At 47.8% G+C, this 24,238-nt stretch overlaps 1 protein-coding gene and 1 long non-coding RNA gene across 2 annotated transcripts in view; both read right to left on the reverse strand.

The window, feature by feature from the left end:
* LOC123757528 (uncharacterized) overlaps positions 1–24,238 on the reverse strand; it is a 236,833-nt gene that overhangs the window by 151,878 nt on the left and 60,717 nt on the right. The window lies entirely within an intron of this gene.
* LOC138367587 (uncharacterized) overlaps positions 3,617–24,238 on the reverse strand; it is a 59,516-nt gene continuing 38,894 nt past the window's right edge. Inside the window, exon 2 of the long non-coding RNA XR_011229376.1 lies at positions 3,617–4,184. This is a non-coding gene — a long non-coding RNA (uncharacterized lncRNA). The remainder of the gene's footprint in view (positions 4,185–24,238) is intronic.

Genomic DNA, 24,238 nt, shown 5'->3' on the forward strand with positions numbered 1-24,238 from the left:
TGCCACTCATCCTGTGAGTGGACACACCGCCATAGTGACAGTATTGGGCAGCGTCACTCATCCTGTGAGTGGACACATCGCCATAGTGACAGTATTGGGCAGCGCCACTCATCCTGTGAGTGGACACACCGCCATAGTGAAAGTATTGGGCAGCGCCACTCATCCTGTGAGTGGACACACCACCATAGTGACAGTATTGGGCAGCGCCACTCATCCTGTGGGTGGACACACCGCCATAGTGACAATATTGGGCAGCGTCACTCATCCTGTGAGTGGACACACCCCAATAATGACAGTATTGGGCAGCACCACTCATCCTGTGGGTGGACACACCGCCATAGTGACAGTATTGGGCAGCGCCACTCATCCTGTGAGTGAACACACCGCTATAGTGACAGTATTGAGCAGCGTCACTCATTCTGTGAGTGGACACACCACCATAGTGACAGTATTGGGCAGCGCCACTCATCCTGTGAGTGGACACACCACCATAGCAGCATGTACAACACTCCCCAATAGGAAGAAAACCCGCTGGGTTGTTCATCCTGTCACTTGTACCCAGACACAGCTGGGACTTGCTTAACTGTCTCAAGTGAACAGCTCCTCAAACTAGTAGTAGTTTTATGTGATGTTGATCAGTGTTATCTAAGGCTACTCTATCATATGTGGAAACACTGACAAAGTTAAGATTTAAATGTTTATATAATTCCGTCTTGTCTTTTATGTTTTTAATGAAATCAAATCAATAAAGGAAATCTTTAATATTTAATAAATTAAGTGGATGATGAGGGGGTTTGATAAATGAAAAGAGTAAAATAGGGAGAGGAGGTAGGAGGAGGAAGAGGAGAGAGGGAGAATGAGAAATGGGTGTGATAAGGGAAAGGGAGAATGAATTCTCCATAATACTATTCATCAGTGATGAACCAGGAGGAGTGAGGTCGGTGGTTGAGAGTGGGAGCACTCTGGACTCTACCTAAGAGCTCTTATGAGGGAAGGTGCGCCGCTACCTTTCACATTGACCAAGCCAGTCAGCCAGCCACCTGACCAAGCCAGCCAGCCAGCCACCTGACCAAGCCAGCCAGCCAGCCACCTGACCAAGCCAGCCACCTGACCACGCCAGCCAGCCATCAACCTGACCAAGCCAGCCAGCCATCAACCTGACCAAGCCAGCCAGCCATCAACCTGACCAAGCCAGCCAGCCAGCCACCTGACCAAGCCAGCCAGCCAGCCAGCCACCTGACCAAGCCAGCCAGCCATCAACCTGACCAAGCCAGCCAGCCAGCCACCTGACCAAGCCAGCCAGCCACCTCAGTGTTACAGTCAGTCTAAAAACAGCAACAGCTGCCACACAACTTAGGGGGCATATTCAGGTTAAATAATTTGTTCAATTTGCTTATAAATTTATGTATGAAATGGTTATAGAAAGGGCTGCAACTGGTCAAAGTTTCATCATCACACCCTAAACAGAAAAGGAGAAAAAAAATACACAACGTATTATGCAACGAATGTTCAACATTCTCAAATAATCTCAGGGAACACATGTGTCAACTAAAATGTCTACTATGTGCTGTAGAAGCACAAACTCTTGTAATAATTGTAATATGAATGTGCAATATATATATATGTAATTTTTTTTTTTTTTTTTTTTTTTTGTCAATGTTTTTTTTCGTTTGTTATCAAGGGATTTGCATGAAACTTGCACACCTTGCTCAATGGATGCCTATCTGCAAGGGTGCCAATTATGAACGAAATCTGTCGACGTCAAGCTCAGCTACAGGTGGCCGAACTTGGATCTTTATTTTACTCTGGAAAGTAATTTACACCTTCAAAGTACTTCAGAGCTTTCATTTATTAATCAATTTACATGCAAATTTCACCTTATATGTAGCGTTTGTGCTTCTACAGACTCTAGTAGACATTTTAGTCCAAAGTCCATTTGTTGATTTTATAAAAATTTATAAACATCATATATTGCATATTTTTGGAAGGGTAACTTTGAATAATTATATTATTGCACTAAACACGTTTTTGATAAAACTGCTCACTGCAATCCTTTATTATATGCTAAATTCAGTATCTGAGTGTTATAGAAAGGATTTTAGTTGACACATATGTTCCCTGAGATTATTTGAAAATGTTGAAAATTCGTTGCATAATACGTTGTGTATTTTTTTTCTCCTTTTCCGTTTAGGGTGTGATGGTGAAACTTGGACCAGTTGCAGCCCTTTCTATAACCATTTCATAAATAAATTTATAAGCAAATTGAACAACTTTTATTTAACCTGAATATGCCCCCTTAGGACCATAAAGGCTTTTTAACTTCATCTTACACATGTGGAGGAGAGCCATTGTCTTTTGTGGCCAGGATAAGCCTTTGTTGTCGTCGAGGGGTCATTCCTTGTGGCTACCTTGCCATGATTTCTGGGCTCAACGTCCCCGCGGCCCGGTCCCCGACCAGGCCTCCTGGTTGCTGGACTCGACATATTACCCAGTATTACCAATTGGGATGTTTTACATATAGATCTTGAAGATTTTAGTTTTACCAGGATGTCACAAAATGCTATTCAAATGTCGGATACAAGTCTAGATGGTTTTAACAAATAATCTAAAACATGCAACCGTTCTACCAGCCCTTCCGTCTTGCTCAACCAGTTGGGCTGGACCGTTTTTCGGTAGAGCGACGGTCTCGCTTCATGCAGGTCGGCGTTCAATCCCCGACCGTCAAAGTGATTGGGCACCATTCCTTTCCCCCCTCACACCCCAAATCCATATTCTGATCCCTTCCATGGGCTATATAGTCGTAATGTCATGAAGCTTTTTCCTGATAGTTCCCTTGTGCCACCTGAGGCAGCCATGGTAGCGCCTGAGGGAACGCCTGGAGGTGTGGCGTGGAGGCCGGCCAGACTGGGGCGAGGTAACTACATTATGGAGGCGTGTACTGGCGCGACTCTGGCCTGCTACCCTCACCCGTTCCCCCCTGGTCAGAGGGGAAGGCCTCTCCCTCGGCCAGTTCCCCCTTAGTGGGGTCTGTCTCCCAGCCAGGTCTCCCATCCCGCCTCTCACACTCAGGTGCAATCCCCCACTGGGAGGGGAAGGGAAGGAGAGGGAGGGAGGGGAGGGGAGGGGTGGGATGGAGAGGGAGGAGAGGGGAGGGGTGTTGAGGTTGTAGTGATGGTGTTGTGCTTGTGTTCCTACCTAAAAGTATTTATCTAAAGGTTACTACGGCAAAATAGCGTCAGGCGTTTCGTGCCTTGCTATAATTGTTGCGTTTTGTTGTAACTGTTATGACGGTCAAATGCTGTGATGTATCTGCCTTTGTTTAGCTGTGTTTGTGGTCTTAACTACCAATATTTCTTTATATGTCTTCGACTCGGGTGCGCTCCCAGCTTCCACGAATGACCTCTTGTCCAACCGTCTTCTAATTAAAAGTGGCTGTTGTTATCTAGTGTATTCACCTCAGAATGTTGTTGTACTGTGTTACGGCCCTCTCGGGACGCAACGGGGTTCTTACTCTGATGTTGTTAGAGGAAGTTATATCCGACCCCAAGCCAGTAGTGGCTTTCAAGGGATGTGATCCGTGACGCAAGTAACTTAAAGGGGAAGGGAAATAAAGGCAAAAACTTAATATAATATATTGCCCACCACCAATAAATAATATATAAAATGATTACACGGGGGGAGGGGTATTAACATGGTACACAAACGTCTTCTCCTGAAGACTCTGGATCCAAGCTCTTGATGCTAAGTCCTCGGTGCTTCTTCGTGGCCTCACAACGAATCCTCTGAGAAGCTGAGCCTACCCTGGCCACAGGTCAGCCAAAACACAGGTCCACTGGGGGCACCGTCGTGGAGGCCGTCAACCACAAATCCAGCAGGTCTGCTGGCAGGTTCCGGACCCGCAACGCTGGTCAGGCCACTCCACGAACGATATAAGGGTAACGCCCTAGACAGGAGCCTCGTGTGATACCACAAATCACTCTCCTGTCCTCAATACCCCAGTGGATAATCGTCTCCAGCAGTCGGTCCCGGGTAATCCTTTTACTGCCACTCCACTGGCAGGGTAACACACCACAGTGTTCTTCCGGGGGGACGACTTCACAACTGCTGCAGCAAAGTACAAGGTATGGAGACGGCTGCCTCGGGTAGACTGACTCAACTCCCATCACAGCAGTCCCAGGTCGACTCTGTAAGCAGACACGTCATCAATAACTGGGACTCTAAAACACCTCACTTACAGGCTCAGACACAAACGCCCGACACATCCACTTCATAGATGGCGTTGTAGTCTGAGCACCACCTCACCAGAGGTCAGCAGCGGCGGTGTTGAGTGCTGAATAGGACTGGAAAGAGGCTCTCGTAGCTAGTACACGTCGTCCTCGCCAGGTGTCGTCGTCCGTTTGGAGGGGGTTTCGGGAGCTGACCCACAGATGGCGCGGTCGTCACTGCTCCGTGCTCGGACGTCGGATCCGGGTTCGTAACATACTGATACTGTCTCCTCCTCTGGTGCCTCTCTCTCTTCTGAGGCTGTGAGAGTGTGGTGAGCCCGTGCTGGTGCCTTCACCAGCACCAGAGAGTACGCCGCTCCTGCATAGTATACTCTTGGTATTAGGCACTTCACAGTGTTTCCAGTCTCCAGTGTGGTACGTGGTGGTGGAGTGTGGTACGTGGTGGTGGAGTGTGGTACGTGGTGGTGGAGTGTGGTACGTGGTGGTGGAGTGTGGTACGTGGTGGTGGAGTGTGGTACGTGGTGGTGGAGGGTGGTACGTGGTGGAGTGTGGTACGTAGTGGTGGAGTGTTGTACGTGGTGGTGGAGTGTTGTACGTGGTGGTGGAGTGTTGTACGTGGTGGTGGAGGGTGGTACGTGGTGGTGGAGGGTGGTACGTGGTGGTGGAGGGTGGTACGTGGTGGTGGAGTGTGGTACGTGGTGGTGGTGGAGTGTGGTACGTGGTGGTGGTGGAGTGCGGTACGTGATTGGTGGAGGATGGTACGTGGTGGTGAAGGGTGGTACGTGGTGGTGGAGGGTGGTACGTGGTGGTGAAGGGTGGTACGTGGTGGTGAAGGGTGGTACGTGGTGGTGGTGGTGGAGGGTGGTACGTGGAGGGTGGTACGAGGTGGTGGTGGGTGGTACGTGGTGGTGGAGGGTGGTACGTGGTGGTGGAGGGTGGTACGTGGTGGTGGTGGGTGGTACGTGGTGATGGAGGGTGGTACGTGGTGATCGAGGGTGGTACGTGGTGATGGAGGGTGGTACGTGGTGGTGAAGGGTGGTACGTGGTGGTGGAGTGTGGTACGTGGTGGTGGTGGAGTGTGGTACGTGGTGGTGGTGGAGTGCGGTACGTGATTGGAGGATGGTACGTGGTGGTGAAGGGTGGTACGTGGTGGAGTGTGGTACGTGGTGGTGGAGTGCGGTACGTGATGGTGGTGGTGGAGGGTGGTACGTGGTGGTGGAGGGTGGTACGTGGTGGTGGTGGAGTGTGGTACGTGGTGGTGGAGGGTGGTACGTGGTGGAGGAGTGTGGTACGTGGTGGTGGAGGGTGGTACGTGGTGGTGGAGGGTGGTACGTGGTGGTATAGTGTGGTACGTGGTGGTGGAGGGTGGTACGTGGTGGTGGAGGGTGGTACGTGGTGGTGGAGTGTGGTACGTGGTGGTGGAGTGTGGTACGTGGTGGTGGAGGGTGGTACGTGGTGGTGGAGTGTGGTACGTGGTGGTGGAGGGTGGTACGTGGTGGTGGAGTGTGGTGCGTGGTGGTGGAGGGTGGTACGTGGTGGTGGAGGGTGGTACGTGGTGGTGGAGGGTGGTACGAGATGGTGGAGGGTGGTACGTGGTGGGGGAGTGTGGTACGTGGTGGTGGAGGGTGGTACGTGGTGGTGGAGGGTGGTACGTGGTGGTGGTGGAGTGTGGTACGTGGTGGTGGTGGTGGAGTGTGGTACGTGGTGGTGGTATGTGGTGGTGGAATGTGGCTCGTGGTGGTGGAGTGTGGTACGTGGTGGTGGAGTGTGGTACGTGGTGGTGGAGTGTGGTACGTGGTGGTGGAGAGTGGTGCGTGGTGGTGGAGGGTGGTACGTGGTGGTGGAGGGTGGTACGTGGTGGTGGAGGGTGGTACGTGATGGTGGAGGGTGGCACGTGGTGGGGGAGTGTGGTACGTGGTGGTGGAGGGTGGTACGTGGTGGAGGGTGGTACGTGGTGGTGGAGGGTGGTACGTGGTGGTGGTGGAGTGTGGTACGTGGTGGTGGTGGTGGAGTGTGGTACGTGGTGGTGGTATGTGGTGGTGGAATGTGGCACGTGGTGGTGGAGTGTGGTACGTGGTGGTGGAGTGTGGTACGTGGTGGTGGAGTGTGGTACGTGGTGGTGGAGTGTGGTGCGTGGTGGTGGAGGGTGGTATGTGGTGGTGGAGGGTGGTACGTGGTGGTGGAGGGTGGTACGTGATGGTGGAGGGTGGTACGTGGTGGGGGAGTGTGGTACGTGGTGGTGGAGGGTGGTACGTGGTGGAGGGTGGTACGTGGTGGTGGAGGGTGGTACGTGGTGGTGGTGGAGTGTGGTACGTGATGGTGGAGTGTGGTACGTGGTGGTGGTGGAGTGTGGTACGTGGTGGTGGAGTGTGGTACGTGATGGTGGAGGGTGGTACGTGGTGGAGTGTGGTACGGGATGGTGGAGTGTGGTATGTGGTGGTGGAGGGTGGTACGTGGTGGTGGAGTGTGGTACGTGGTGGTGGAGGGTGGTACGTGGTGGAGTGTGGTACGTGGTGGTGGAGGGTGGTACGTGGTGGTGGAGGGTGGTACGTGGTGGTGGAGGGTGAAAAATATATTATAATAATCTTCTAGGTTTAAAATATTTATATATTTTTTATATATATATAATATATATATATATATATATATATATATATATATATATATATATATATATATATATATATATATATATATATATATATATATATGTCGTACCTAGTAGCCAGAACTCACTTTTTGGCCTACTATTCAAGGCCCGATTTGCCTAATAAGCCAAGTTTTCATGAATTAATTGTTTTTCGACTACCTAACCTACCTAACCTAACCTAACCTAACTTTTTCGGCTACCTAACCAAACCTAACCTATAAAGATAGGTTAGGTTAGGTTAGGTAGGGTTGGTTAGGTTCGGTCATATATCTACGTTAATTTTAACTCCAATAAAAAAAAATTGACCTCATACATAATGAAATGGGTAGCTTTATCATTTCATAAGAAAAAAATTAGAAAAAATATATTAATTCAGGAAAACTTGGCTTATTAGGCAAATCGGGCCTTGAATAGTAGGCCAAAAAGTGAGTTCTGGCTACTAGGTACGACATATATATATATATATATATATATATATATATATATATATATATATATATATATATATATATATATATATGTCGTACCTAGTAGCCAGAACGCACTTCTCAGCCTACTATGCAAGGCCCGATTTGCCTAGTAAGCCAAGTTTTCCTGAATTTATATATTTTTCGATTTTTTTTCTTATGAAATGATAAAGCTATATATTTCATTATGTATGAGTTAAGTTTTTTTAATTTGAGTTAAAACTAACGTAGATATATAACCGAACCTAACCAACCCACTTACTTACTCACTTCCCCCTTCAGAGCAGGAGAGATTGCTGAAATAGAGGGAATACAGAGAACATATACGGCACGCATAGACGAGATAAAGCACCTAAATTATTGGGATCGTCTCAAAGCTCTCCAAATGTACTCACTAGAGAGGAGACGAGAGAGATACCAAATAATATACACATGGAAAATACTGGAGGGTCAGGTCCCAAATCTGCACAGTAAAATAACAACGTACTGGAGTGAACGATATGGAAGAAAATGCAGAATAGAAAAAAGTGAAGAGCAGAGGTGCCATGGACACAATCAGAGAACACTGTATGAACATCAGAGGTCCACGGTTGTTCAACGTCCTACCAGCGAACATCAGAAATATTACAGGAACAACCGTGGACATCTTCAAGAGGAAACTAGATTGTTTCCTTCAAGGAGTGCCGGACCAACCGGGCTGTGGTGGGTATGTGGGCCTGCGGGCCGCTCCGAGCAACAGCCTGGTGGACCAAACTCTCACAAGTCAAGTCTGGCCTCGTGCCGGACTTGGGGAGTAGTATACCCCATCAACCAGGTATCAACCCTCCCTAACTTAACCTATCTTAATCTAACCTAAACTAACATAACTAAGTCAATAATTTATGTTCGTAATATAATATAATAATAATATTTCAAATGAACCAATTGGAAACAATATTTAAAAAAAAAGAATTACTCGGCCTATTAGGCAAATCGGGCCTTGCATAGTAGGTCGAGAAGTGCGTTCTGGCTACTAGGTACGACACAAAATCGCTAATCTCCGAAAGTTCTTCACTGATTGCTTTGAAATTTTCACACAAAGTTCCATTCGCATCGGAGCGGGTTTTTATATACATAATACTATATAGATGTCACGTCTGTGACCACGAACAGATTGTTGAAAGGATTGAAAGACGGGAGGTTTTCCCCAACATGTCAACCCCCAACAACACTAGGTGAATCCTTGAGAACTAAATGAGTTCATTAAAGACGTGCTATATTTCCCCAGCTGGGACGCATTGTGGAGTTTGTTGCACTTGTTGGGTAATATCACCTGAGGCGTTTACCTTGAGTCGCGTTGACACTTCCTCTTAGGAAGACGCTATTCTCACTTGCACTACAATCTCAGCCTCCCCTACACTGCCTCGCCCCTCGCCACATAACCCAGCAGAGCCCTCCCCTACACTGCCTCGCCACATAACCCAGCAGAGCCCTCCCCTACACTGCCTCGCCACATAACCCAGCAGAGCCCTCCCCTACACTGCCTCGCCACATAACCCAGCAGGTGGGAGTGTGGAGGCCATAGCAGCACCTCGCCCCTGCCAGTATTACAGCGCCACTTTACATAACTCGCGTGTTATTTCATCAGATACAGCCTCGGGCCCTGTTATGTAACCCTCGTGGCTTGTGCTGCTCCTCTCTATCCCTCCGTCTCTCCCCTCCCACTCTCCCCTCACCTCTCCTCTCCCCTCTCCCCTCACCACGCACCACCCCATCACCTTAACTATAACGACAGAATTGCTTATATTCCCCTCTCATGTCCCTCTGCAGCTTGTGTCTCCCCTCTCATGTTTCCCCCGCAAGTTGTCTCTCCCCAAAAAAACTACTAAAAACAGCACCACTCCATAAAGGAGGAAATAAGGCAGAGGCAAAAAATTTTAGACCGATAACACTAACATCACACATCATAAAAATCTTTGAGAGAGTGCTAAGAAGTAAGATCACAAAATACATGGAATCACAGCATCTCTATAACCCCGGACAACATGGTTTCAGAACAGGGCGCTCTTGCCTGTCGCAGTTGCTGGACCATTATGACATGGCATTAGATGCCTTGGAAGTCAAACAAAACACTGATGTAATTTACACAGATTTCGCAAAAGCCTTCGACAAATATGACGATGGTGTTATTGCACACAAAATGCGTTCAAAAGGAATTACCGGAAAAATAAGCAAATGGATATACTATTTCTTAACTAATAGAACCAAATGTGTAATAGTCAACAAAATAAAATCCGGTCCATCAGCCGTGAAGAGCTCAGTCCCCCAGGGTACTGTGCCTTCTCCAGTACTTTTCTCATCCTCATATCGGACATAGACAAGAACACAACCTATAGCACTGTATCATCCTTTGCAGATGACACTAGGATTTTTATGAGAGTAGACAACGTAGAGGACACGGCAAACCGCCAATCATATGTAAATCAGGTCTTTCAATCGGATACAGAAATTAATATGGTGTTTAACGAGGATAAGTTCCAGCTCATGCGCTACGGAAAAAAATAAAATATAAAAGCAGAAACCACGTACAAAACTCAGTCAAATCATAACATTGAACTAAAAAGGCAATGTAAAGGATTATGGTGAACTCATGTCGGAAGACCTTACCTTTAAAGCACACAATAAAGTAGCCGTCACAACTGCAAGAAAAATGACAGGTTGGATAACAAAGACTTTTCAAACTAAAGATGCTATACCAGTGATGATACTCTTCAAGACGCTAGAGCTCTCTAGAGTGGAGTACTGCTGCACAATGGCCGCCCCTTTTCTGAGTTAGAGAAATTGGTGACCTGGAGAGCGTGCAGAGATCCTTTACTGCTAGACTCCACTCAGTAAAACATCTAAACTACTGGGACCGACTAAAGTGACAAAATTTGTATTCTCTTGAGCGCAGGCGGGAGAGATACATAATAATTTACACGTGGAAAATAGTAGAAGGGCTGGTCCCAAACCTGCACACAGAAATAACACCACATGAGACCAGAAGGCATGGCAGGATGTGCAGAATACTCCCGCTGAAAAGCAGAGGTGCAACAGGTACTCTGAGAGAGAACTATCAACATCAGAGGCCCGAGACTGTTCAACACGCTTCCACTACACATAAGGGACATAACTGGCCGACCCCTCACAGTGTTCAAGAGAGAACTATCAACATCAGAGGCCCGAGACTGTTCAACACGCTTCCACTACACATAAGGGACATAACTGGCCGACCCCTCACAGTGTTCAAGAGAGAACTTGATAAACACATCCAAAGGATACCTGGTCAACCAGGCTGTGACTCATACGTCAGGCTGCGAGCAGCTGCGTCCAACAGCCTGGTTGACCAGTCTAACAACGAAGCGGCCTATGCGATGACCGGGCCGCAGGGACGCTAAGCCCCGAGACCAGCTCAAGGTATACTCCCCTCTCATGTTCCCCCGCAGGTCGTGTCTCCCCTCTCATGTTCCCCCGCAGGTTGTCTCCCCTCTCATGTTCCCCCGCAGGTTGTCTCCCCTCTCATGTTCCCCCCGCAGGTTGTGTCTCCCCTCTCATGTTCCCCCCGCAGGTTGTGTCTCCCCTCTCATGTTCCCCCGCAGGTTGTGTCTCCCCTCTCATGTTCCCCCCGCAGGTTGTGTCTCCCCTCTCATGTTCCCCCCGCAGGTTGTGTCTCCCCTCTCATGTTCCCCCGCAGGTTGTGTCTCCCCTCTCATGTTCCCCCCGCAGGTTGTGTCTCCCCTCTCATGTTCCCCCGCAGGTTGTGTCTCCCCTCTCATGTTCCCCCCGCAGGTTGTGTCCCCCCTCTCATGTTCCCCCGCAGGTTGTGTCTCCCCTCTCATGTTCCCCCCGCAGGTTGTGTCCCCCCTCATGTTCCCCCGCAGGTCGTGTCTCCCCTCTCATGTTCCCCCCGCAGGTTGTGTCTCCCCTCTCATGTTCCCCCGCAGGTTGTGTCTCCCCTCTCATGTTCCCCCACAGGTTGTCTCCCCTCTCATGTTCCCCCACAGGTCGTGTCTCCCCTCTCATGTTCCCCCGCAGGTTGTGTCTCCCCTCTCATGTTCCCCCGCAGGTTGTCTCCCCCCTCATGTTCCCCCGCAGGTCGTGTCTCCCCTCTCATGTTCCCCCGCAGGTTGTGTCTCCCCTCTCATGTTCCCCCCGCAGGTTGTGTCTCCCCTCTCATGTTCCCCCGCAGGTCGTGTCTCCCCTCTCATGTTCCCCCGCAGGTCGTGTCTCCCCTCTCATGTTCCCCCGCAGGTCGTGTCTCCCCTCTCATGTTCCCCCGCAGGTTGTGTCCCCTCTCATGTTCCCCCGCAGGTTGTGTCCCCTCTCATGTTCCCCTGCAGGTTGTGTCCCCTCTCATGTTCCCCCGCAGGTTGTCTCCCCTCTCATGTTCCCCCGCAGGTTGTGTCTCCCCTCTCATGTTCCCCCGCAGGTTGTGTCTCCCCTCTCATGTTCCCCCGCAGGTTGTGTCTCCCCTCTCATGTTCCCCCCGCAGGTTGTGTCTCCCCTCTCATGTTCCCCCGCAGGTTGTGTCCCCTCTCATGTTCCCCCGCAGGTTGTGTCCCCTCTCATGTTCCCCGCAGGTTGTGTCCCCTCTCATGTTCCCCCGCAGGTTGTGTCTCCCCTCTGGTCCACCTGGCATCACCACTAACCATGCTGCCCTGCCCCAGCCCTGGTCCTCCCTACACGTACTGGAGCTCCCCACCTCCATATTACCCGTCCTGCCTATCTGTAGCGCTCTTTCATTACCAGTGTGGCCACCCCTTCCATTTGCCCGCCGCCCTCCCAGCACTCATCTGTTCCAGTGGCGGGTGAGCGTTACACACGGGTCCCGCCTCTTACATGTCAATCAGCGGGGCTACTTTTTTCCATTCCACATTGAGCGCTCTTCTCAGTTTCACTGTTTAGAGTCTGGCTCCCCTCCTCACCTGAATCATTCTCCTATTTCCCCTTCAGTGACTCTAGAAGTTGTGTTCAGTACGCCTGCGCTCGTTCTGGTGTGTATGGGATCTTTACACATTTCTCACCCCCGTTATAAGTCTTTATAAAATCATTGTTATTGATACTATCTTGAAACGGTTTGCGATAATTAATAGGACAGTTAAATACATTCTATTTGTTATTAAGTAGACTGGCAGAGGTCAGTAGGTATATCTTAGCCATAACTTTGTTAACCTGCTCGTGAACCCCGTTAGTCGCACACACCACATGACGGTCACAGATGGTGTCCCTTCACACTACGTAACATGGCCGGTCAGGTGGAAGTTAATGACTCTTTAATCCAGTGTTTCAATTCTGTGATGTAGCCTGGCATGGCATGCATTCTGGCCTTCATGTTGCCCTATAATAAGGAATCCAGAAGCGTGATGTCCGGGAATCGAGGTTACAGAATAGGGCCCCATCCAACGACAAGGGAACTTTTCATATGGACACCAACGCGCTTCTGGACGGTAGAACGACTGGCTTCTCGCAGGTCGGCGCTCAATCCCCGACCATCCAGGTGGTTGGGCACCATTCTCTCTTCCCCCCTTCCCTCCCCGGTCCCATCCCAAATCCTTATTGTGACTTTTTCCCAGCGTTATAAAGTTGTAATGGCTTAGTGCTTTCACCTGTAATGGCTTAGTGCTTTCACCTTAAGTTACCTTCACCCCCAGTGAGACGACGCCCCACCTTGCGCTGGGATGGGATTCCGGGACTTCTTGTGCTGACCTCATTTTATGGGCTATCGCTCAATGCATGCCTTTGCAAATATCAAATGCCTTTGAAAAGTCCGTGTATGCACATTCGCATTCTGTTTCTCCTCTAATACATCAATGATTTAGTCACAGTGGTTGAGTAGCTGCGAAAGGCACGATCTTCCCGTCATAAATCCACGTTGACTTGGCTTGTGGAGATCATTAGTCTTCATAAACCTGAAGACCTGATTCCTGATCACTCTCACAAAACATATTATGTGGGACGTTAGTGCAACTGGTCTGTAATTATTAACCATACTTTGCTCCTTCCTTTGTGACACTTTGGAGATTTAAGCACATCTGGTACCTCCCCCCGTGTCCAAGCTCTTCCTCCACACTATACTGAGTGCCTGTACTACTGGCACTTTGCATTTCTTTATAAATATTGAATTCCATGAGTCTGAACCCGGAGCTGAGTGCATGGGCATTGTAACAAGAGAGCAGTACACAACGCACCAGAAGAACAGCAACAGTTGGAACGGTTGGTCGCTTACCAGCCGGCTGTGTACACAGTGGAAGCTCACACCTCAGGCGCTAACCAAAGGGGAGGAGGGAGGCAGGTGAACTCGGGATAACAGTGAAGGAAGTCACGAGGTTGTCAGTTATGATGCTGCCATAATAACCCATGAGGATTACTACTTCCACGTCACTAGAGGCCGAGGATCTCACATGCCCCTAACAACTGTATATAAGATGAAGCTCAGACAGGGAAGACTGTGGGGGGTGTACTGAAGTATGATCCAACATTCTACGGGGAGGAACATCAAGCACCTTAACAGGGAAGACTGTGGGGGGTGTACTGAAGTATGATCCAACATTCTACGGGGAGGAACATCAAGCACCTTAACAGGGAAGACTGTGGGGGGTGTACTGAAGTATGATCCAACATTCTACGGGGAGGAACATCAAGCACCTTAACAGGGAAGACTGTGGGGGGTGTACTGAAGTATGATCCAACATTCTACGGGGAGGAACATCAAGCACCTTAACAGGGAAGACTGTGGGGGGTGTACTGAAGCATGATCCAACATTCTACGGGGAGGAACATCAAGCACCTTAACAGGGAAGACTGTGGGGGGTGTACTGAAGTATGATCCAACATTCTACGGGGAGGAACATCAAGCACCTTAACAGGGAAGACTGTGGGGGGTGTACTGAAGTATGATCCAACATTCTACGGGGAGGAACATCAAGCACCTTAACAGGGAAGACTGTGGGGGGTGTACTGAAGTATGATCCAACATTCTACGGGGAGGAACATCAAGCACCTTAACAGGGAAGACTGTGGGGGGTGTACTGAAGTATGATCCAACATTCTACGGGGAGGAACATCAAGCACCTTAAGGCCAAGTGGAAATCACTGTGGAAATACGGTTCTCTTCTACCCATCACCTTATATCATTCAATTCACTTCCCTTCGATTAGGGAAATATAGTTAGGGATTGTATTCCTAAAGTGATTATAGAAATGTTTTCAAATTGTCGTCCCGTTGTGTATTAATGGTACCTGCCGACGTGGTACTGGACCTACCTTTCTGCTCGCCTCCTTTGACCTAGTGCCCTTAGTTGTCCGGTATCCCTGTCCCCTTCAGTGCGTCATTAAGGTGTCAATATATACCTAGTGTGTCCAGCACAGCTCCCGTTATTCTATATAGAATCTAAGTAGTTTTTGACTTGCTACTGTTACTTCCAGATTAATTTCGTGGTATAATATTATTGTTTACTATTCTCCTCCTTAAACTGGGTAAGTTGAGGTCTCTGAGGAAGATTATGTCTGGTATTGGGTTTGTCAGATTATCGAGGTTATTCTCTATTTTGTTTATCTGTTCTGTAAGTATCTCACTCGTTACATCTGGCGGTTCGTATATTAGAATAATAACTAGGATTATTTTCTCTATTTTTACTCCCAGTAATTCTACCACTTTATTTGTAGAGTTAAGGAGCTCCGAGCATCCAAGGTCTTCCCTAATATATAGACCCACTCCTCCATGTGACCTATTTACCCTATCACATCTAGAAATATTATGGTGTTCTCTGATTGTGCCTATGGCACCTCTGCTCTTTACTGGTTCTCTTCTGCATTTTCTTCCATATCCTTCACTCCAGTACGTTGTTATTTTACTGTGTAGATTTGGGACGTGTTCCTCCAGTATCTTCCACGTGTATGTTATTTGATATCTCTCTCGTCTCCTTTCTATTGAGTACATTTGGAGAGCTTTGAGATGATCGCAATGCACTCCCATACTATACCATGCCATACGAGCTGCCATAAATACATACCCAATACCATACACTCTCTTTGTCCAACCACTTGGGCTGGACGGTAGAGCGATGGTCCCCCATCATGCGGGTCGGCATTCAGTCCCCGACCGTCGAAGTGGTTGGGCACCATTCCTTCCCCCCGTCCCATCCCAAATCCTTATCCTGACCCCTTCCAAATGTTATTTAGTCGTAATGGCTTAACGCTTTCCCTGATAATTCCCCTTCTCTTCCTACTGTTCCACGTTTTGAAACCTTTTTCTTCTGGATCAGAAAAATTATTTAACTTTTCTTCTAAGGCATTTTCCCATTTGGCACTCTTTGTGTATCGTTCTGTGCCTTTCACGTCAAAGTCTGGGCAGCTGAAATCAACAGTTTCTTTCCTGGAGCGTTGACGTGAGCGAGGTTTGGCACACGTCGGGATGGAAACACCTGCATGTTAATCCCGAACGACATTTTCCCTTCTTGAGTAGATTTAAACATTTTCTGGGATGAGGGTAACTGCGTTCTGATCCCTTTCTCTTTGTAGAATATCCATGTCTGCAAATGCCCTTTGCATAGAATTTGCATGTCTGTCTTTCTGGTCTTTCTCTCTGTCGATGTTTGTTGTAATGTCTGTACGTATCGAGCTGTCAGTGCTGTCTGTATTACGCTTTCCTGTCTATAGTGCCATATTTATCCGGGCGTTACGAATCAATTTTTTTTTACAATTCGTGACGTTGTACTGCAGTTTGCTTCCTGTCGACAGCCTCAGCTCCTGCACCAGTACTATCTGTTCCCGCTCTTCCCTCATGGGACCGGCGGCTGAGCGGACAGAACACTGGACGCGTGATCCTGTGGTTCGATCCCGGGCGCCGGCGAGAAATGATAGGCAGAGTTTCTTTCACCCTGATTCCCCTGTTACCTAGCAGTAAATAGGTACCTGGGAGTTAGCTGTCACGGGTTGCTTCCTGGGGGTGGAGGCTTGGTCGAGGACCGGGCCGCGGGGACACTAAGTCCCGAAATCATCTCAAGATGGCTGCTAGGCTTTCACCGAGTGATAATTTTCGGTCATGAGTCTTGGTATCTAATTGTTGTTGTAATGTCACCCAAGGTGGCAGATGGTTGGTGCGTGGCGGAAGTGTGGCTCCCGGCTCCTGGCTCCCGGCTCCTGGCTCCCGGCTCCCGGCTCCCGGCTCCTGGCTCCCGGCTCCTGGCTCCCGGCTCCCGGCTCCTGGTGCTGCTCACTTCTCTGCAAGACGAGTCCAATCTTTTCTTGTATATGTAACATGTAATTCCCGTTGTTTGCGTCTTTTAAGTATTTATTGCAGTGATCACAAGTTCGTTTGTTTACGAAATATTGCATTTGTTTACTGTTGTTTGTCTCGAATGCTTGTGGGGGGGGGGAGCGCCAAACCGAGATTTGCCAGGTGTGTGATGTTTTGTGAGTAATGACAAGCTCTTGTATTACATTACTTGTTATCTACTGTTGCACTTGTGTAGTATTAATACAAGTACAATTTGTCGGTCCATTTGATCTAAAACAGTATTTATCTGCATGTTTCAATATGTAGCATATATGTGTTGGCGCCTGAGTGTTGAGGCGGCCCGCCTCTTCCCGGGGACCAGCCCCACCGGCGCCACTTTCATTTATTGACAAATTTATTAATACATTTGTTTATTTAATGTCTATTGAATTCGTTAGCCTAGTTGTTTTATTTTAGTCGTATTTCTAGTTTTTTTATATTATAATGTGTGGCGACGACGGAGTGTTTATCAGTGTATCAGCTCACTGGGTGAGCACCGCGTGTGCTCCAGCTGAGCACGAGCACAACATTCATGGAGGTAAACAGTAGTCTTCAGTGTTCTTGGGACAGTCGCCTTTGTCTTTAATTAATTCATGCGGATTTTCTGCTGCCCATATAAGGCAGTTGTGTATGTTAACGTTACCAGACAGATGGAACGTCACTTTTAACACTGAAAACGAAATTGTTAAACGAATTCTTTCATCTTCATCAATTTGGTCAATAATAACAAGCTGTAACCGTCAGGAATTTTCATTTTTGAAACTTTCTGCAATGTGTGCAATGTGTGCACGGTGTGCAAGATGTGCAATGTGTGCAAGGTGTGCAATGTGTGCAAGGTGTGCAATGTGTGCAATGTGTGCACGGTGTGCAAGATGTGCAATGTGTGCAAGGTGTGCAATGTGTGCAAGGTGTGCAAGGTGTGCAATGTGTGCAAGGTGTGCAATGTGTGCACGGTGTGCAAGATGTGCAATGTGTGCAAGGTGTGCAATGTGTGCAAGGTGTGCAATGTGTGCAAGGTGTGCAATGTGTGCAAGGAAACTAAATCTCATCCCTAGAGGCCAGAGGAAACAGAGGGAATTATGATAACAACATTCAAGATATCAAGGACAATAGACAACGACAACGTCTTTAAATTGAAAGAAAGTCGGACAGGAGATAAATTTAAGCTAAAACCGCGAGTGAGTTGAAAGAATGTAGGGAAATACTTGTGTATTAAACGGGCGGTCAGCAAGTAAAATACACTGGAAGAAGAAGCCAAAGAAGCCACCTCCATCCACAACTTTTAAAAGCCAGTTTCGGCAAACAATTTGAATGTCAGGAAGTGTAAATTGTAACTCGTCGGTTAGAACAAGGGTAGTCGGCGGGGCATATAGAGCTAGACCTCGCTTCCCAATAGTCACTCGTAGATAAGTACACAGGTGTACTATTGGGTAAGTACACAGGTGTACTGTTAGGTAAGTACACAGGTGTACTGTTAGGTAAGTACACAAGTGTCGTCAACACGCACCATACCTTATCGCCGACTTCCCAGCACGGAGCCCATTAGTGTGTGTAGTATTTCCCCGGACATCCAATACCTACTGCGCCGCCAACTTTTTCCTGGCCGACGTAAGCAGGTTTAGGGGCTGCCATCCGAGGCTCTCTATATGCAGATGGCTTGGGTTCACCTACTCAGACTGCGCAGTGAACCACGGAGAAACTCGCCCGAACGTAACAAAAGCCGTAATTCTTGTTTTGAAACGCCTTCTAAGCACAGTGTCATGACACTGATGTGGCGCTGTAGCCCTGAAGAAAACAGTGATGTTCAGAGTTACTGAATTACTCAAGGTAAACAGTGCACGTGATGGGTGTGTGTAACAGTGAAAGACATGCTGACACGGGGTAACAGCAGTGACATTATTCTGTTGAAACAATGGCGCAAGCGAGCACAGCACACGGACGCTCCCACCAGTCACCACAACACACGATAACAGGATTGTAAGCAACCACAACGCTGAAGCAGGAGTGTAAGCGACCATACCACAGTGAAGGAGAGTGGCCACACCACAGTGAAGGAGAGTGGCCACACCACAGTGAAGGAGAGTGGCCACACCACAGTGAAGGAGTGTGGCCACACAACAGTGAAGGAGTGTGGCCACACCACAGTGGAGTGTGGCCACACAACAGTGAAGGAGTGTGGCCACACAACAGTGAAGGACAGTGGCCACACAACAGTGGAGTGTGGCCACACCACAGTGAAGGAGTGTGGCCACACAACAGTGAAGGACAGTGGCCACACAACAGTGGAGTGTGGCCACACCACAGTGAAGGAGTGTGGCCACACCAGAGTGAAGGAGTGTGGCCACACCACAGTGAAGGAGTGTGGCCACACAACAGTGAAGGACAGTGGCCACACAACAGTGGAGTGTGGCCACACCACAGTGAAGGAGTGTGGCCACACCAGAGTGAAGGAGTGTGGCCACACCACAGTGAAGGAGTGTGGCCACACAACAGTGAAGGACAGTGGCCACACCACAGTGAAGGAGTGTGACCACACCACAGTGAAGGAGTGTGGCCACACAACAGTGAAGGACATTGGCCACATCACAGTGAAGGACAGTGTCCACACCACAGTGAAGGACAGTGACCACACAACAGTGAAGGACAGTGGCCACACCACTGAAGCAGGAGTGTAAGCGAGCACAACACAAAGGAGCCAGTGTAAGCGTGTGTAGTGGCAAGTATTGGCCGCTTGTGGCCGCGACTTGTGTGGCCCATACAGATAACAAGCCAGTGCGGCGGGAAAGGGGACAGCGAGCAAGCATTACCATGCTGACTACCATCCCAATGCAATAAAAAAAAACTAAAACTCGTCTCCACTACTTCCCCGATACAAGAACTTTCACTTTAGGAATACAAATGCCTTTTAATTCTTATCCTTATGAATAATGTATAAGTACACAACTTAACTGCCAGTTAATATATGTATTCTGTATATTGGTAGTTCAGTGATGTGTAAGTGTTACGCTTAACCCAATGTTCAGTAGGATATAACCAACATGAAACTTTTGTTTATTACTTGATTTATATTTCGCTGTTGTGTCTGTGGTGTCCACCTCAGCGACTGTTATTATTGTAAACATCTGAACTGATGCACCCAATCCTGCACCAGTGTGTCATGAAGTATAGCCACCTAAGACTATCACATGCACCACTAAACTGTAACAGTTCACCATATACGTAAAGAATCCGTTTATATATATATATATATATATATATATATATATATATATATATATATATATATATATATATATATATTTATATATATATATATATATATATATATATATATATATATATATATATATATATATAATATACCACTAACCTTCAACATAGACCACTAATTTTTAAGACTACAGCATATATTTGCCTGTAAAAGTGCAACCATGGACCTGTAACACTAGAACATACACACCACTATACTGTAAAACAGTAATATAAACTGTGGGACCACAACTTGTACACCTCTAACCTGTAACATCACACACCAGGCGACGCTAATCTCCAATGAAGTTTTTTATTCATTATTTTTCTTCACCCACATTCACTGGAACGGGAGCTGAATAGTTTTCTATCAGTTTTCAAAGGAATTGATAGGGTAGATAAAGACAGACTATTTAACACAAGAGGCACACGCACTAGAGGACACAGGTGGAAATTGAGTGCCTAAATGACCCACAGAGATATTATAAAATTTGTTTTAGTGTCAGAGTGGTTAACAAATAGAATGCTTTAGGAAGTGATGTGGTGGAGGCTGACTCCATACACAGTTTCACATGTATATATGATAGAGCCCAGTAGGCTCAGGAATCTATACACAAGTTGATTGACAGTTGAGAGGCGGGACCAAAGAGCCAGAGCTCAACCCCCGCAAGCACAACTAGGGGAGTACTCACACGCACGCAATGTTGCACAGAGTCGTGCCGGTCTATCACGTCACGTGACCATGATACACGTGTCCTTGTTTAGCTGTGGTGGTGCCTGGGGCGGGCGTGAGGCTGCTCTAGATGGCCTGCAAGTCTGTCAGTGAAGTGTGATCACAAAGATCACCAACTTTGCTATCCGTCCGTACCGCCCATCAAGGGACATGGTATTATTATGTAACAACTCTTGTATACATCTCACAAAAATGGTAGGTTAACTATCTAAACCAGTTTTAAGTACACGAATCTATGGTGTCCAGCTCTCTCAAGTCGAGCCTGGCCACGGGTCGGGCTTTGGGAGTGAAGGAACTCCCAGACCATCCAGGTACAATCCAGGTATGTTAAGGATATAAAGGCTTCTAGGCTCACGATATAATACAATACAATCGCTCTTTCACTGGATTTACACGTCAGGTGCATTTCAGTTAAAATTAACATAAAATGTCTCCATTTCCCCCTTAAGTAAATGTGTAAGAAATTCGGGTTGTGAAAAAGTCTCTTGAAGGAGACGCTCGGTCTATGCCACATATAAGACCTAACATCATTGACACGTGTTTCTTTACAAGCGTCTCTTAGTGCTCATTTTCAATTATTTCTGTACACACAGGTGGGTACAGGAACCGATGACATCCGACTCCTGTAAGCAGGCTGACAACTTTCCCTTCCCATAACTTATGGCAAGTGTTACTCGCTAGTTTCCCCTGGAAGACGACCAGCCAATCGTTTAACAACCAGAGACCCATTCACTGCTGGGTGAACAGAGGCTACAGTTAAGGAGTGACACCTAGTTAATGCTTCCGGGCCTAGATACGAACCTCAGCCTATTTCGTCGCGAAGCGTGGGACGAATGTGTTACCGCTGCGCCACGAAAAGATTGTACGTTCTTTCTTCAACGACACAAGTGACCTGCCATTTTCTTTCAACTTTCACCACCACAACGACCGGAAGTGAGTGAAAGTGTCCACAATACATATATCAGATAAACATAAAAGATTAGATAGGTAGTTCTGAGAAGTGTAAACAATACGAGTTCAATTAGTGAAATGCGACGCTCAGCTTGCACAGATCCTTTGTTTAAGTTTCCGTCAAGTGAATTTACTCCACCTGAGTATTGACCGGTATGACAGCAGGGATAAGCTGCCAGCACCCTTCTCTTGAGCCAAACAATTATGGCCACAACATACAATGATCACACACTACCAGGCTCATCAAGGCGACACGAGTCGCAGGTCATACACTAACAGGATTACCCAGACGACAATAGGTAGTCACATGCTCCCCGGGTCATCAGGACTGTCAGAGGTCACATGCTCCCAGGGTCATCAGGACTGTCAGAGGTCACATGCTCCCCGGGTCATCAGGACTGTCAGAGGTCACATGCTCCCCGGGTCATCAGGACTGTCAGAGGTCACATGCTCCCTGGGTCATCAGGACTGTCAGAGGTCACATGCTCCCCGGATCATCAGGACTGTCAGAGGTCACATGCTCCCTGGGTCATCAGGACTGTCAGAGGTCACATGCTCCCTGGGTCATCAGGACTGTCAGAGGTCACATGCTCCCCGGGTCATCAGGACTGTCAGAGGTCACATGCTCCCCGGGTCATCAGGACTGTCAGAGGTCACATGCTCCCCGGGTCATCAGGACTGTCAGAGGTCACATGCTCCCCGGGTCATCAAGATAAGTATAATTAAAGTTCATATACACCACAAGTCATGAGGACGAGTCCGCAGTGACGGATAACAAGCTCAACAAGAAGAGACAACACCCTATGGACCCAACTCAACATAGATATACCGCCATCAAATTTTAATAGAACAGAGCTAATATGACCTCCCCCCCCCCCCCCCCCCTCTAGTATAGACCCATAGCCAAGGCGAATGACCGAATAAATGTGGTTGTCACGTTGCAAACAACTTGGTCCCGCACGTCTAACTACACATTGTCATCACCTTATCTGTGCACCAGCTGTGGATCTGGAAGTCACGCCGTCAACTCCCTTCCCCTTCTAAACAACTTTTACAACACTCCCTCACACCAGTTCTCCGCGGCAGAGAAATGTTTTCCCCTGAAATACCTTTTACAAAAATATGGGCTGGGATGTGACACCTGGCAGACAGTTACAACAATGCTCCCGACACCGCCACCTCCGCCACTCTCTTAGAGGGAGGCGCCTTCTGCAAAGAGAGTTTTGCCTCTCTTCTCTTACTGCTCTTTACTTTTTTTATTAATATTTACAAAAGTTCTTACATTCTTGTAAAGTCACTAACACTCATAGCGTTTCGGGCAGGTCCTTTATCCCAATTTTCCCCTGGAATACGATCCACCAAATCGTTTAACAACCAGGTACCTATTCACTGCTGGGTGAACAGAGGCTACAGTTAAGGATGGGCATGCCGTCAATCCTCCGCGGCCAGAATAAGAACCCAGGCCAAAGCGCTCGGGAAGTGCCGGGCGAGTGCTTTACCACTGCGCCACGGGGGACACGCACTCTTGTGGGGGGACTATGGATTGTCTCTTGTCTTCTTCCCCTCCCCTACCTTCTTTCCTTCTCATTTCTCGCCACTGCGAGCTAGGAACATTTATCGGATCTTCGTAACTACAACATGCAAACAAGAACAGAGAATACCCTCCCAACGGATTGCAAAATATGCAGAAACTTGGTGGGTTGAAGGGTCGCTTCTTGATTAAATTGGCGCTGAGATTTTCGTAGCCCGCCTAGTGAGGCAGCTAACACTCGTCCTCCAGGGACGAATTTGACGTCCACGAATATCTCTGCGGATGTCCGGCGAAAACGCATATGCCGTCCAAAATTAAAATATTTGTTAAAATTCCATGTTGTACCCGATCATTATGGGACTAGTTTTATAATGCGCGCCTTTAGATTGCGAACAATTTGATACCTGAATGTACAACATAGCATTAAAATTGAGGTGGGAAAACTGAACAGAGTAAAGGCAAGTTGTGTATGACACTCAAGGGTAACACTTGGGCGATTTTTGGATTTGCTGCGGGTTGCACGCCGGGCTGTTTGACCTTACATACATGTTGTCCTTTAGAGAATTCTATTGCGAACAATTTAATACCAAAATGAACGACGTAACACGAAAATTGATGTTATTAAACTGAAAAGAGTATACACATTTTTGTGTGGGCGGCCACTGACGCGAAACTCCCTTCCCGCCTTGGAAAAGGCTGGGGCGGACACACCGGGAACTCGAAAGTGGTAATGAAGCCACGGGCACGCCGGGGTGAGGCACTAGTCACCGCCACTCCTGGGGTCACTCCTGCTTGTAGGCTCTTGGCTCATCTGTAATAGTCCGGCTCAGATACCATCCTTGCCAGCTCTCCTTTATGACAACACGAAGCAAAAGCTCCATCGTGTTATGTTTCCCTCATATGGGATGCTTAACCCAACACAATTGATGGCAAAACATTCCCATTTTGCAGCAAAACATCTTTTAAGACTCTTCTTGGAGGAAAATTAGAACTAATCAACAAATTGAAACATCATTTCCGTTCTCAGTGACCCAGAATTAGTCAAGATTGACTTTACTTGTTTCAGAAGCACTTTAGGTGTAGACCGGTGTAATTTGTGAGTAACTAGTGGGATCACATGTAATTAATTATACAAGT

This window comes from Procambarus clarkii, chromosome 22, assembly GCF_040958095.1.
Source record: "Procambarus clarkii isolate CNS0578487 chromosome 22, FALCON_Pclarkii_2.0, whole genome shotgun sequence".
Taxonomy (NCBI): Eukaryota; Metazoa; Arthropoda; class Malacostraca; order Decapoda; family Cambaridae; genus Procambarus; species Procambarus clarkii.